This window comes from Balaenoptera musculus, chromosome 2 (genome assembly GCF_009873245.2).
Source record: "Balaenoptera musculus isolate JJ_BM4_2016_0621 chromosome 2, mBalMus1.pri.v3, whole genome shotgun sequence".
Taxonomy (NCBI): Eukaryota; Metazoa; Chordata; class Mammalia; order Artiodactyla; family Balaenopteridae; genus Balaenoptera; species Balaenoptera musculus.
Window position 1 is genome coordinate 893656 of NC_045786.1, and position 16164 is coordinate 909819.

Consider the following 16164-nt stretch of genomic DNA (forward strand, 5'->3'; position numbering starts at 1 on the left):
ACGTTTCATGATACCATAACTTTGAAAAACTAACGAGCCCAGATGTAACTAATTTCCGCATTCAAGTTCACAGGCATCCACTGGCTTGTAGACCCCAGGATTAATTCAACCATCATCATAACCCTATGAAGTAGGTATTGTCATTCTTATTCCTTCTTATGGATGAGGAAACTGCAGCACCGAGAGGTTACGTGGCTTGTCCTCGGCTCCTAAGTGATGGAGCTGCGATCCGCTCCACAGCCAGTGTTCTTAACACAGTGTAAGGTTGAGGTCGGGGCTTGCCTCATGGTCACGGTCAATACCACTGGCTGGTAGTTGAAAGGAGTAATTGAATACGTACTAGAAGCGTTAGTAAGAGAATGTATCTAGGGGATGAGCGATAGTCTGTACCAATATTAAGAAAACCCTTAAAGGGAAAAACTCCACTGTGTAGCAATGAAGTCGAGGTAGGACACAGCGCCTACGTGGATCCTCTGAGTCTCGGAGGCTCGGCCAAACCCAGTGCTGCCTGGCTGCGGGCATCCATTCCGGGGCCGAACACCAAAGGCTCTGCGGTATGTGACGATGCAGAGAAATGTTCTTGGGTCGATGAAAAGCTCTTATTTTTATGTGTATAGTCCCACATTAATTGTTGGGATTTTTCTGTACTTCTAGTAGGTACTGTCACCAAAAGACCCTAGCACCTCAATCATCGTGGCAGAATGAAAAGAACACTTTTCATCTTGCAGAGAAGGGTGGCTGCTTTCCTCCCTGCTGTCGTCTGGAAACACGAGAGGTCAGAGGTGCAGGGATGGAGGAGGTCCCCCAGGCCCCCTATAAATAGTCATTGAATTGAAAGGTGTTGAAAAGGTAAAGAAACTTACACTTCTCCAAATGGTGACAAGCCACGCTTCAGTTGCAATTTTTTAAAAGAAAAAGACCAACACAGGAGTCCAGATCATTAGTGCGGGGTGACAGCCGGCACAGCTCTGGGAAGCTTGCTGCCCAAGAGGAGTGACAGCACCCTGCCCGAGGCCGATGGAGCAGCGTGAGACGATTTCTTCCTTCCCGTACGTAAGTCTGCCTTGGAAGGCATTTTTCTAATTTCTGTCCACAGCATATTTTTACTGTGACAAGGCACTTGGTTCCTTAACGTTCACCTGGCACACTGCTCCCATCAGCAAGGCAGAAAACGTGGCAGGGTGTGTCCTGCCCCGCCATGAAGGTAAACGCCAATCGATTCACCAGACGGTTTGTGAACCCCTGCCCCAGGCTCTACCTACAAACCTCAGGACTAACGTGCAAAAGGGAGTTGAAGTGCCGGTGGCCACCAAGCCCAGCGCTCAGCCTTGATGACCCAGAGTATCAGCTAACGGCAGAGGGTACGATGACGTCGAAGATGCAGGGGCATCTGCTCGCATTCCTCTCCAGGTCACCAGCCTTGACTTGGGAAAAGAGCACATGTGACCAGCTGCACTGAAAAAACACCATCGTGAACCTTCGCAGAGAAACCAGATGGCTCCAAGCCGACGGTAAAAATAGCTCGTCACACAGCACAGCCCAAACTAGGAGCAAGGCAGTGCCTTAGGGCCTCTCAGGTTTTGATTTCAACGGGCCAAAAAGGTTAAAAAGTGTTTTAACTCAACTGAGAGAAACTGCCTTGGAAAGAGAGATTAAAAATACAAGTGTTCTACATTTTACCTGGCTTATTTCATATTCATTTGACTGTCATCAGCAAAAGAATGAAAACTATCTCCAGCTAGAAAAAAAAAGTATTCGTCTTTCTTCTTGTTTGACCATAATAAGAAAAACTGGCAGATCAGCGTGTAACTCAGTAAAGAACTTCTTCAATACGTGTGCTAATGGGAAGAGTGGAAATGAAAACTTGTGCTTTATATTTAATGATTTTTTTAAAGACTCAGATTTACAGATTTATTGGAGCTCTAATTTGTTTATTTTGTTATTTATTTCACAGAAGCTGTTTAATCCATCTCCCATTGTTCCAGTGAGGTTTCTATTTTTACCAATGGGGGTGAATCACCCTTGACCATTTAGGGATACGTTTAGAACATGATTTTTCAAGTCAAGACTCAAGTGAAATTTTGATTCCCAAACCAGAGCCTAGAAGCTCAGCACACTAGCAGCCATTGTGCTCTGGCTTGGTGTTGGCCTTCGTGCACTGATTGTATTACACAGAATAGAGGTGATTGGAAGAGTTCCACAGACCAAAAATAGCTCGGATAATAAGTCCTTACAGGACAAGAGGAAGTAAGTGACTTTGACTTGGGGTTCCCTCGGTCCCCTGACCTGGTGAACAAGAACACACTTTTGTATCTTTCCGTTGTTGAAATTGATGTGGTCTGGGTCCACATTCAATCAGCAAAGAAGAGCTTGTTCTCAGGCACAGTGTTGTTCTGTCCCGGGAACCATGAATGCTTTTCTTATTCGACTTAAACTTCTAGTGCCTCATTAATAGAATAGACCCTTGATGCCTGGTTATTAAAAAATCTCAGCTCTGTTGGGATTTACGTTTGAGTTTTTAATAAAAGATAAAAATAAGTAAAACTGTATCTAATTAGGACTTTTACCTACATGCAAGAAATAGTTTCAGTGTTCAATTTCACATCTTCAAAAGTATACAGTAATTGTTCTTGAAGGTCTATTTTATAGTTTTTAAAGTGTGAATCCCTTGAAGCTGAACGTTATCCCTAGTGTTCCTTTTCTTCAGTAGGGCAGAATTTTAATACGACAAGGATGAAGTTTGGAAATTTATAACAGCTCTGATAGGATTCTCAGCTTTTTCTCTCGAGTGTCAGGAGTTTGCTCAGAGTCATTTCTGAGAAAAGAAAAGTAAAATCCTTCCACCTTGAGACTTTTCCTTAACTACTTTTCTGATTAAAAGTTGATTTCCATTCCAAAAAGAGAAACTCATAGTACTGATCTTATTTTTCTACCTAACAGAAGAAAAGTTTACATGATTTTCTCCTCCATTGGAAGACTTCCATAATTATAAATATTTTGACCCATGTTTTCTTGTAATACCTTGTAGTTCTATTTTTAGCATTTACATTTTCTATAGAGCTGGAATTTACTTTGGTGTAAAGAATGAAGTATAAACCCAGTTCTGTATAATGGCTTTCCATTTGTCCAAATACAATGTGGCACTGACTTGAAACACTTTTATTACATACTAAGATTTATGTATACCCGCCTCTCTGTTCTTTTCCATTGCCGTATCTATTTTAATAACCACAGTTTTAACCAGTGTATTTTTTATGTTGCCACATTGTTTTAACCACTGTATTATATCATAACACATTTTATATTTATTATACCATATACTAAAATGTATTATAAAGAGATACTGTTCATCTTTTCTCTTCTTTTCCAAAATGGCCCTGGCTACTCCTTGAACCTCTTAATAATCTGTGGCCTAATTGATCAAGGCTTCTGGCCGGCTCCCTCTCCTCCAATTGATTGGGATATCTATTAATTTATTAATCTAGATAGTACAAATATTTCAAAATGTTCCTTGTGCTGAAGCATAAAAATATTCAGTATTCCTTGAATAGTTCCTCCTGAAGTGTATTCCTAAGTGCTTAAGGTTTTTGGTTTGTGGTGTGACTGAGCGAATGCTCTCTCTCTTACTTGATATTTTCATTTTCTTTTTTGAGTTTAGGAAAGTATTGATTTTCTGCACATTACTTTTTAAACTCACAGCTTTGCTATATTCTTTTAATATTTCTAATTGTTTTTCAGTTGTGAAACTTTCTTTAGTAGATAATGCAAAACTGAGTCACATTTGTACTTTAACTCATCACAATATAGAGTCTGAAATAATGAAGTTTTGCCGTAACTGAGGACATGCACATTTCTATACATCTTTTTAGCTGTCATAGCTTTACAGATCTGAACCTTGTCCAAAAGGAACAAAATAAAAATGAAGGTGTAGGGCCCACTCTCAGCCCATTGGCTAAAATACTCTGATCATAAGCACTTTTTTCCCATTCTCTTTATTACAGGTTTTCGCTTTTGTACAATGGAAAGAGTGATAATTCCTCTTTTCTCCCTACTTTGAGGTCATATGAGGATGAATGAGACAATGAAGCCAGGTGCTGTGAATAGCTGCCCAACAGATACCACCCTGCATCCACCAAACACACCTGCCAGTACTCACCAATAAGACTGCTACCTGCAGGTTTCAGTGTTGGTAAGAGTGGAGTAGCTTGTATTGTACTTGCCTTACTTTTGATATAGCAATTATAAACTCTGAAATTTTTTTTTAATGATTTGAAGGCACTGGGGAGAAATTGGTTGAAAGCGTCAGGCAGTGTGGGGTGGCTGGGAGTCAAGAAGAAAGCCGAGACTTACTGGACTGAGGGGTAGAAGATGGAGAATGGGGCAGTGGAGTGGTGGATACTGAGGGTGGAAATCCTGGAACAGAGGGAGCCGCAAAGTCGGAATATAAACTCCTCTCAAACCCTCTCCTGACTCAAACTGTGCATATGTTGGGTGGACTGCAAAACATCTAGCAGAAAACAAAAGGCACAAGACAAAGATGAGGAGAGATTCTAGCTGTTCCCAACACAAAGCAAACAAAGTTTAGAGTTTTGAAACCTACCAAGTTAGAGGGGTTCGGTAAACATCTCAGAGTTATTCTGAAACCATAAAAGGGCCCTCCCTTACAGTAAACATTATGTCCCAGGACTGCAGGGTTCACCCCAGGAGCAAGGGCAAAACCAAAACACCTGCCCTCAATACAATTTAAACCAAGACTCCACAAGTTAGAGTAGGTCACTCAGTAATTTAACTGCCTGCTATTACAAAAATCAACACTCTTCAAGGAATATAAGAGATTCTGAAGTATCTACAATGTATCATCTACAATGTCCTGTATACCATAAAAAAATTACTATATATGTGAAGAAACAGGGGAATGTAATCCATAGTTAAGAGAAAAATCAGTCAGTAGAATATATTCTGAATGACTAAGATGTTGGAATTAGCAGATATGAATTTTTAAAGCAGATGTTATAAATAAGTTCCAAAAAATAAACGATAAGATAGCCATAATGGGTGAGCAGATGGAAAATCTCAGAAAAGAAATGGAAACTATATTTTAAAGAGGAGGAGAAGGGGGAGGGAAGGAGAAGGGAAGAAGAACCAAAATGAAACTCTAGAGCTGACAAGTATAATATCTGGAAAGAAAAAACTTCCTGGAGGGGCTTCACAGCCAATGAAGAAGCAGAAGAAAGGGTCTGTGAATTTGAACACAAATCAGTAGAACTTATCCAATCTTAAAAAACAAAAACAAAAACAAACAAACAAACAAAAAGAAAACACCTGAAGAAAAAGAGAAAAAGGATCCAAAAAAGGTCAAGGCAAAAGGTGTAACTGGATATCTTTTGAGGACTCCATCCAAATCAAGATTTGATCAATTCATGGCTCAGTGAGCTCTCTTAGAACTGCTTCCAAAAGACCTCACTTCCTGGATGAACAGCTTAATTTAGGCCACCTCTCCACTTCTTCCCAGCCCCGTGAATCTCAGCATCATCCTTGTTGATCCAGCAGAAACTATCCTAACTGAAGGGGAAAGTGCCTGGAAGCATCTGTCAGTGTTTCGGAGGTGGTCTCCTAATTGTAACAATGAAATGATCCTTTACTTCCCCAGTAAGGTAGGGCACTCCACAAAAATTAGCTGAATGAGTGATTGTACAATCCGAAGGAAAAAGAACATGGGAGACTGAGAGGGCTCCTGAGAAAGTGGCTCATGTTATTGACCTGCTGACTCAATAGGAGCCAAAGCATGGCCAGAAGGAGATGGATGAACTGAGCCAAAAAACCAAAGGTTTAGAAAGTGGAGGTTTCAGAGAGACCAAAAACAGACGTAGCTGGAATAAGGCAGTAAAGGAACTGGAGAGGAAAAAAGGCTCTGCTCAAAGAGTGAGCACAAGATTGAAGAGGCAGTCTACCTACAGGAGATGGCAAGACGCAGAGCTGCCTAGCCAGTCCAGATCCTGCAAATGAAATTTCCACATCCATGCAGACCCAGCAGGGGAGCTCACAAAATCAGCAGAAGCATTGGTTCTTCATCTTCTCCAGAACTGAACTCTTGATTTCCTCCCCAAAACTTCTCCTCCCCCATCTTAGCAAATGGCACCTCCAGCTGCCTAATTATGTCCTATCAGAAACCTGGGAGTAATTTTTTATTCTTCCCTTTCCTCGCTCCCACATTCAACCTCTCGAGGACTATTGGTTCTTCTGTCTCCACTGTCATCACTCTGTTTCAGGCTGTTATCATCTTTGTGCCAAACTATTGAAATAGATGTTTATTTGATTTCTCTGCTTCCCACTCTTGCCCACCTTCATCTTTTCTCTACACATCAACCACAGTGACCATATAAGAATATAAATTTGATCATTACTTCCCTACTTACATCAATAGCTTCCATCACACCTAATACAAAATTCCCATTTTTTACTGCACAATCGAAACCCTATTTCCCCAATCTCATTGCTCACAACTCTTCAGCTAGATTATTATATTCCAGTCTCACCAATATTGTCCATACTAACACTAGTATGGCAAACTCCTTCCCCTTCTAGCTGGACACCTTCATGGAGTTATGTTCTCTCTCTGTGAAGTGATCTCCTACCTTTATCAAATGTCTGACTCCTTCTTTTCCTGGGGCTCTCCACTGAGAAGGCCACTTCCTCAGAAACGCCTTCCCTTACTTCCTTGTCTGAAGCTGATCTTGGCTATTCTCCCACCCAGCACCCTATTCATTTTGTGGGACTTATGCCAATTTGGAATTAAGCATTTTTTACTTGTTTATTTACCATCTTCCTGCTAGAATATAAATTCAGTGAGGGCAGAGTCACAGCAATTTTGTTCAGTTCAGGACCCAGCACACTGTAGGTGCCCCACAAATATTTGATAAATGACTGAATGGAGGGAGACATCTTCAGCGTTCATGTAGACCTCTCCCACTTCCCAGCTCCTCAATGAGCGCACCTGCCTTCAATCTCTTCCCTACACTAATCTCACGGACAGCAGGGACCTCAGGCAAGCAAAGCTACAAGTTCCTGATGTAAAATTCTGGGGAGGTCGCTAGAAACAATTTTAAGTAAATTTAGCTAAAAATCGTGATAGGAATTGTAAGGCAAGAAACCACATACTCAAGACCATAGTGCACTACTTACTATTCAACCCCAATAACTGGTCTTGTTCACCCATATTTTAGCAAATCAGCCTGAGATAAAAATGATCACACAAACAAAAGATGCTATCCCAAAAAGTGATTTTCAGTTTGTAGTTTTAAAAATATTATCTTTACCTGAAAATTAGAACAATTTTCATTCTCACATTTCATCTCTTGCTGTTACTGAGGTCACGGACACAGGCTTTAGACATTTAGAAATTATATGTTCCACCCTCGATATGGGAGTATGGTGCCACTGACTCACTGTTAATTGAGAACCCATTTGCTCTGTTTATTCAGCTGTGGTACTGGCTTGGGTTACCCCATCTACCCTTTCCTTGAGTTCTCTTTCCAGCTACCCTAAGACACTGGGGAGTTTTTATTCTTATAGAAATTAAGTGACCTGCAAATCTTGGTTTCATTAGCACCATGTTTTAAGAAACTTAGGTAATATTTGAGACACATGCACTGCCAGTGTGTCAAATGTGTGTCTCTGTGTGTGTGTGTCTGCGTGTGATTAATAAATTACAGGTGGCTTATCTTGATACAGTGTTTCTACTTCCCATCCATTCCCTGAGGACTGTCCTAACCCTATCCTGCCCTCACTCCATTTAAGTGATTTATGATGTAAATTAAAATTGAAAGGACATCATTAAAATATTTTTGAAGCATGGGAGTTTTAAAGTTACTGTTTTACAGTTTTGTTTTGTTTGGCAGTTTAGACACATTTTATAACCTAAATAGTAATTCAGAATATGAATAGTATAAGCCTGTTAGAATTATTATAGCTGGAAAACTTTATCATAGTATGTCGTGTGTATGTACAAAATCAACATTATTGAGCACTTAAATTGTAGTATATATTTTATAATATGTTACCACATTTAACCCTCAAATTATTCTGCAAGGTACATATTATCATTTGCTTTTTACAGAGGAGGAAACTGGGGCAGAGAGAGATTAAGCACCACACCAAATGTCCGACAGCTGATACATACATCCAGGATTTGAACTCATTCAAAGTGTCTGGCTGCAAAGGTTGTGCTTATAGCACTGTGAGAATTCTACTAATTTAGCAGAATGTGTTAAAATTCCAGTATTCTGGAATGTGTTGTTCTAATTCCTGAGTTATGCAGTTATATGGCCCTGTTTAGCACACGGGTCATAAATTTTCAACTGGAGTAAATCTTTCACTCAGAAGAAACAGGAAACAGTTACAGGCAGTTCTGTGATGCTCTGTTTTGCAACATTATACATTTGTGAAACTACCATAACACAGGAAATAATGTAACTAAAGTCTGCTAAAAATATGGCAGTACAAACAACTTTAATCTCCTTTCTTAGAATGTAATTTTTTCAAGCATTTTCAAAGAAACAGTTTCCATTTGAAGAGAGGGCCATGTAGACACGTTTTAAAGAGAGACTTGGAAAGCACCTGGAATTGATTTTTGTTAAGTCTATCTAGAAACGAAGGAAAAGCAGAGGGTTCCTCCCAAACATCTGAACTCAGATATATACATAAAATATCTTTGGGCTGGGAGAAACGTGTGTGTGTTGGCGAGTTGGGGGGGCCTGAGGGGAGCAGGGGCGGTTATGGGGGTCACCAGGAAGGAGTGAAGGAGGAATTCTAAGAACAAAGTTTTAGAACAACTTAGGAAGAGGAGTTTAAGTGGAAGTTCCAGTTCAAAATACTAAACATAAGAAAAACTTAATCTAGATAAAACAGAAGAAAACATACCTGGTTGTGTTTTTCCCTCTAAACCCTCAACTGTTCACCACAGCTGAATCCAGGATCAGATGATGGCATGGTGTCTGCTTGAAGCTGAGGTTTTGTTTCTTTTTCTTTAGTTGCCAAGCAACGTGTTTGCTTAGATGTTCTTTCCCGTTACGTTTATGTTCATATGCTGGATGTTTATTTGCTCTGATACAAACCGTATACAAACTTACAGGGGTTAAAATATTTTGTGCAATTCTAATATTGATATTTTCCCTTTATGGACCTCTATTTCTCTCAACCTTTTTCTCTTTATGAATATACATGTTTTGTCCAAATAGCTAGGGAATGTTTTAAGTGAAAGAGAAAGTGGGATTATGGTTGAAGACAGATGGAACACATGCATTTTCTTTTGCTCCTTTCCAAAATCTATCTATGAGATGAAATGTATTTCAAAATTATATTATTTACGGTTGTGGAGCAAACTTGGGGGCTTAAAGCAACAAACATTTTTTTGGTGTCCCATAGGCTGGTGGGGATTAGGGAGCATTTTACCTGGGAGTTTCCAGCCGAGGGTCTCTCACGAGGCTGTAATCAAGATGTTGGGTGGGCCGGGGGTTGGGCTGCAGCCATTTGAAGGCGGGACGAACCTGGGGTTTGTTGCCGAGCTCCCTCCCCTGGCTGTTGGCAGAAGGCCTCAGCTTCTTACCATGGGGCCTCTGCACAGGGCTGCTCGAGTGATCTCCTGGCGTGGCACCTGGCTTCCCTCAGCTCGAGTGACCCCAGAGATGGAGGGCAAGGTGGAAGCCAGCGTGTCTTTCCTGACCTAGCCTCAGAAGTCTAGCTTCTATTAGTCACACAGACTAACTTTTTTTTAAAGTGGGGCGTAGTTGTTTTACAATGTTGTGTTAGTTTCTACTGTACAGCAAAGTGGAGTAGAGTTCCCTGTGCTCTACAGCAGGTTCTCATTAGTCATCTCTTTTATACATGTTAGTGTGTATACACGTCAATCCCAATCTCCCAGTTCATCCCACCACCGCCACCCCCCACCCCCCTGCTTTCCCCCCTTGGTGTCCATACGTTTGTTCTCTACGTCTGTGTCTCTATTTCTGTCTTGCAAACCGGTTCATTGGTACAATTTTTCTAGATTCCACATACATGCGTTAATATACAATATTTGCTTTTCTCTTTCTTACTTCACTCTGTATGACAGTCTCTAGGTCCATCCATGTCTGTACAAATGACCCAATTTCATTCCTTTTCATGGCTGAGTAATATTTCATTGTATATATGTGCCACATCTTCTTTATCCATTCATCTGTCGATGGACACTTAGGTTGCTTCCATGACCTGGCTATTGTAAACAGTGCTGCAATGAACACTGGGGTGCATGTGTCTTTTTGAATTACGGTTTTCTCAGGGTATACGCCCAGTAGTGGGATTGCTGGGTCACATGGTAGTTCTATTTTTAGTTTTTTAAGGAACCTCCATACTGTTCTCCATAGTGGCTGTATCAATTTACATTCCCACCAACAGTGCAAGAGGGTTCCCTTTTCTCCATGCCCTCTCCATCATTTGTTGTTTGTAGATTTTCTAATGATGCCCATTCTAACTGGTGTGAGGTGATACCTCATTGTAGTTTTGATTTGCATTCCTCTAATACTTAGTGATGTTGAGCATCTTTTCATCACACAGACTAACTTTGATACAAAGTAGGGAGGACTTTGAAGGGATGTAAATACGAGGACAAGGAGATCAGTGGGGGCTTATCTCGGAGGCTGTGCACCACAAAAAGAAAAATCCAAATCAGCACAGTTAAAGGGACATGGTAGCCATCTGAAGACCAGAAAATAAGAGGACTTTTGGAAGGGAAGAAAGCAAATGGAACTATAGAATGAAATATATATATATTAAGTTGCTAAGGGAAAAGATCTTGAAAGTTTCATCACAAGAAGAAAAAATTGTAACTATGTGTAGGGATGGATGTTAATTAGACTTAGTGTGGTGATCATTTTGCAGTATACATAAAGAGCAAATCATTAACTAATGGAATGTTTTATGTCAGTTACAGCCCCAATATATATTCATTCTGTGGTTGCCGTGGACAGAGGAAGAATGAAAGCAGAGACAATTCAGAGGCTACTGTAGCGCCCAGAGAAGAAATGGGAGTGGGGTCTGGACTGAATGTGAAGTGATGCTGATGGAGAGCAGTGGCTGGATTTGGGGTGTGTATTAAAAAGAAAAGAACACAGTACTTACTGAAGGTTGTGTTGCGAAGTCAGGCTGTGGTATGAACAACTAATAATACCCCTCATTGAGAAAGGAATGGTTACAATGGAGTGGATGAGGGGAAGGGGCTGAGGACGGAGTGTATGGTCTGGGCTTTGTTAAGGTTGAAATAAATGCCGATGAAATATCCACATGGATATAAGAGTAAGTATTTGAATACTCTAGACAGGAGTTCACCGAAGATCTAAATGTGGTAATCATCAGCAAATATTCTGCTCTCAAAGCCATGGAAACAGATGGAGACGAGGGCTGAGGACTGAGCCCCGGGCACGCCAGGACCTTCTGCATTTAGAGGCCAGGTTGAGGAAGAGGAGCAAGTAAAGAAAACTGAAAAGTGGGTAATGAGGTGGGAATAAGACCAGAAGAGCATGGTGTCCAGATGCCAAGAAGAGAAAGGGATTCAAGGAGAGATGGTCAAGGGCACAATAATAATACTGCTGAGAGGAGGACAGAGCGTCGCCCATTGGAGTTGGCAAAGTGGAGCCTCTGTGACTTTGGCAAGAGTGGTTTCAGTGGCGCAGGGTTTGGCGTGAGGACAAAAGCACGAATGCAGTGGGCAGAAGAGACATGGCAGGCTGCGAGGTAGAAACAATGAGCCTAAGCGAGTTTTTGGAGGAGCCATAAAGAGGTGTTGTGTTTAACGGTGGGATTGTGCCGAATGCTGCAAGGGCTCTGGAATCCATATGGCCATAAAATTTTGGAAAGAAAAGAGAGATTCGTAGAAATGGAAGAATTTTTTTCAAACAGGAAATTTTACTAAGAACAGGCTGCAGAAGTTTCCTATTAGTGTGTAGGAAAGTATTCAAATGAAATTCCAGAATTCTAACTAGTATCTACCAGAAACCAGAGTAAACATCATTCTCAATGAGAAAACAGAAATCTTGATATAAGGATCAAATCAACAATGCCAAGTAACACTACTGTTATTCCACATTGTACCCTGCAGTAGGTGCAAAATAATGAATGAGATGTAATTTTTGAAAGGAAGAGAGACTTTCAGTATTTACATTCTTTAAAATCAGGATTGTGGTGATATGTATGAGATGGTCCTCTGAGTGTAGTTCCTAGATGTTTTTGTTTACATTAATGGGTAAGACAACTTGGGAGGGATAAATTGGGAGTCTGGGATTGACATACACACACTACTATACTTAAAATAGATAACCAACAAGGACCTACTGTATAGCACAGGGAATTCTGCCTAATATTCTGTAATAACCTAAATGGGAAAAGAATTTGAAAAAGAACAGATGTATGTATATGTATAACTGAATCACTTTGCTGTACACCTGAAACTAACACGACATTATAAATCAACTATAGTCCAATATAAAATAAAAATTAAAAAAAAAAAGTAAGACAACTTGTCCTAACTACACTTGCTGGCCCACAATGTGAGCTTCTTCTTGATGAAATTGAAAAAATAGTTTTTAAATACTGCAAGAGTATTTCCCCAATTTTTTGGTACTATTCACAATGTAATGATGACAGATGTGACACATTTTAAAATTTAATCTCCATTATTAACATTTTCTCCATGACTTTGTTAAGGCTGGACAATTAACAAAACGACTCGTGAAGAACTGATTTGTAGTGTTTGCTGATTTTCATGCTGTCAATACTCTCGTCGTGGTTCCTTTCAAGCTACCGATGTGAACTCACTGAACGTGAGGTTGGAAGAGGTCCACAGTAGCACACACAAAGAATTCCCATTGTACAGAAACACTAGAAAAAATTAGGAGGTTGGGAGTAATATTTAACACTACTATATATAAAATAGATAATCGACAAGGACCTACTGTATAGCACAGGGAACTCTACTCAGTATTCTGTAATTACCTATAAGGGAAAAGAATCTGAAAAGGAATAGAGGTATGTATATGTGTAAGTGAATCACTTTGCTGAACACCCGAAACTAACAACATTGTTAATCAACTATACTCCAATATAAAATAAACACTTTTTAACTAAAAAAAAATTTAAGATATTAAAAAAAATAACTTTCAGCACATAGATAAAAGGCGGGTGAGAGCTGCACCGAGGGACAAGTCGCTGGTGGCGCCCAACCGAGCAGAAGAGGGGAGAGCGCGGGGCTGGACGGCGGGATCGTCAGGGCAGCGCTCCGAGCCCTTGCGCCCTTGACCCCAGGCGGCTTGGAGGAATTTCTGCCAAGGGTCTTCCTCTTTTCTTTTAGGGACTCCTTGAGTAATAGATTGTAATGATCAACTCCTGAAATTCTTCCCCTTTCATACTTGGCATTTTGGGCCTTGTGAAACTGCCTCTTGGAATCATCCCATAGATCTTAGGATTAAGATTCTACAACCGACCTCTTGGGAGCTCATTAGAAACAATGAATTGTCCTTTGAGTCGTCCCTCGGTCTGTCCCCTTTCCCTCCCTCCTCCCCCTCTTCCTCTTCTTCACATCTGTTGAATTCCTTTTATCCACTTGGAACAACAATGGAAGCAGCAGACAGCAGACCACGCTACTTCCTCTAACGTTCTCTGCGCCCTGCTCACGCAGTCGTCCGTGCATCGTCTCCTCCGCGACGGCCTCATTCTCAGCACCGTCCCTCCCCAGCGCGAGCCTGTGCCTGCTTTCCCACACTCCAGAGCCGCTGCCCTCCCCAAGCGTCCAGATCTTTCTTCCCAGTGTCACCCCAACTCCTCTGCCATCCTCAGTCCTCTCAGAACAGATGTGAGCTCTTTCAGATCACCCCTCTCTTCCCCAAATAGGCAGCACATTTTACTTTTATAAAAACAGAATACAAAAGAATATGGTCACGATGATTATAACATGATGTCACATTACCTTTTAAACAAACAGTTTAAATCATTTTCTGCTATTATTCATAAGTCTACAGAATTTAACAGAGGAAAATACTCACACAGACATATGCCTTACATTATAATAAATTATACTGAATACCTGGACACTTATTTTTCAATTGGTACTTTCATTATTCTAATCTTTCAATCACCTTTAGAAGTCATGAAATGGAGTTATTGATTCCCACCTGCCTACCTTGTTGGTAACTGGGAGATTCAGATTGTCAAAATGATTGTGAGAGTTTTTTAAAAACAGCCAAACTCTGTAGAAATGTGATGCATTACTGCATAATTTCTCCCACCTGTCACGTGACAGACCTTGTAATCTCACAATATCTCTGTATTACCAGTGGAATCATTCCCACCTTACAGATGAGAAAACAGGCAGAGATTATCCACAATAAAAAGTCAGACAATTATGTAAGTGGAAAAAGACCTCCTACTTCTAGTCTTTCCTGTTTTATAAACTTCCTGTTTTGAAACGTGGAGCTGTAGCAAAATCATACATGGAAAATGCATGTGGTCTAATTTGTTCAAATCAACTTCCTTCAGTGCAGCATAAGTGTTACGGTGCTACCATTTAAACTCTCAACAGCTGGATAAAATATCTACATATATGCAAATTAAGTGACAGAAAGCGCTAACCAAACATAAGGGCAATTTTGTTGTACATCCTATGATTATTGGTTGCCAGGACCCAAATCAACCCCCTTATTCTGAATAGCCAGGGATATGCCACTATAGTGCATCCACTCTTACAAAGTAGAAAAACACTATTTAAAATATTGATATCCATTAATATGATACATTTGAGCATTTATTTGGTAATTTGTGGAATGATGTGCTTCTATGAACACAGACTGCAATGTAAGAGAAATTAAGGAAACTTTAAATCTTTGAAGCCCCAACTAAAATATACTTTATTGATAAACTCAATCATTCATGTTTCAGTGAACCAATAAAAGAAAACCATTTCCTCTAGTTAAAAACAGCAGAGTTGGGCTTCCCTGGTGGCGCAGTGGTTGAGAATCTGCCTGCTAATGCAGGGGACATGGGTTCGTGCCCTGGTCTGGGAAGATCTCACACGCCGCGGAACAACTAGGCCCGTGAGCCACACCTACTGAGCCTGCGTGACTGGAGCCTGTGCTCTGCAACAAGAGAGGCTGCGATGGTGAGAGGCCCGCGCACCGCGATGAAGAGTGGCCCCCGCTCGCCGCAACTAGAGAAAGCCCTCGCACAGAAACGAAGACCCAACACAGCCAAAAATAAGTAAATAAAAATAAATTTTTTAAAAAAAGTGAAAAAAAAAAAAACCCAGCAGAGTCACTATTCATACTATTTTTTTTAACATCTTTATTGGAGTATAATTGCTTTACAATGGTGTGTTAGTTTCTTCTGTATAACAAAGTGAATCAGCTACATGTATACATATATCCACATATCTCCTCCCTCTTGCGTCTCCCTCCCACCCTCCCTATCCCACCCCTCTAGGTGGTCACAAAGCACCGAGCTGATCTCCCTGTGCTATGCGGCTGCTTCCCACTAGCTATCTATTTTCCATTTGGTAGTGTATATATGTCCATGCCGCTCTCTCACTTCATCCCAGCTTACCCTTCACCCTCCCTGTGTCCTCAAGTCCATTCTCTATGTCTGTGTCTTTATTCCTGTCCTGCCCCTAGGTTCTTCAGAACCATTTTTTTTTTTAGATTCCATATATATGTGTTAGCACACGGTATTTGTTTTTCTCTTTCTGACTTACTTCACTCTGTATGACAGACTCTAGGTCCATCCACCTCACTACAAATAACTCAATTGCGTTTCTTTTTATGGCTGAGTAATATTCTATTGTATATATGAGCCACATCTTCTTTATCCATTCATCTGTCGATGGACACTTAGATTGCTTCCATGTCCTGGCTATTGTAAATAGAGCTGCAATGAACATTGTGGTACATGACTCTTTTTGAATTATGGTTTTCTCAGGGTATATGCCCAGTAGTGGGATTGCTGGGTCATAGTAGTTTTCTATTTTTACTTTATTAAGGTAGTTCTATTTTTAGTTTTTTAAGGAACCTCCATACTGTTCTCCATAGTGGCTGTATCAATTTACATTCTGACCAACAGTGCAAGAGGGTTCCCTTTTCTCCACACCCT

At 40.6% G+C, this 16164-nt stretch overlaps 1 long non-coding RNA gene across 1 annotated transcript; it reads left to right on the plus strand.

Annotated features, from left to right (window-relative positions):
* Positions 1 to 493: 493 nt before the first annotated feature.
* LOC118890833 lies at positions 494 to 11230 on the plus strand. The gene is made up of 3 exons (XR_005018837.1): positions 494 to 1049; positions 4059 to 4189; positions 10961 to 11230. It is a non-coding gene; the product is annotated as an uncharacterized LOC118890833 (long non-coding RNA).
* The last annotated feature ends 4934 nt before the right edge of the window (positions 11231 to 16164 follow it).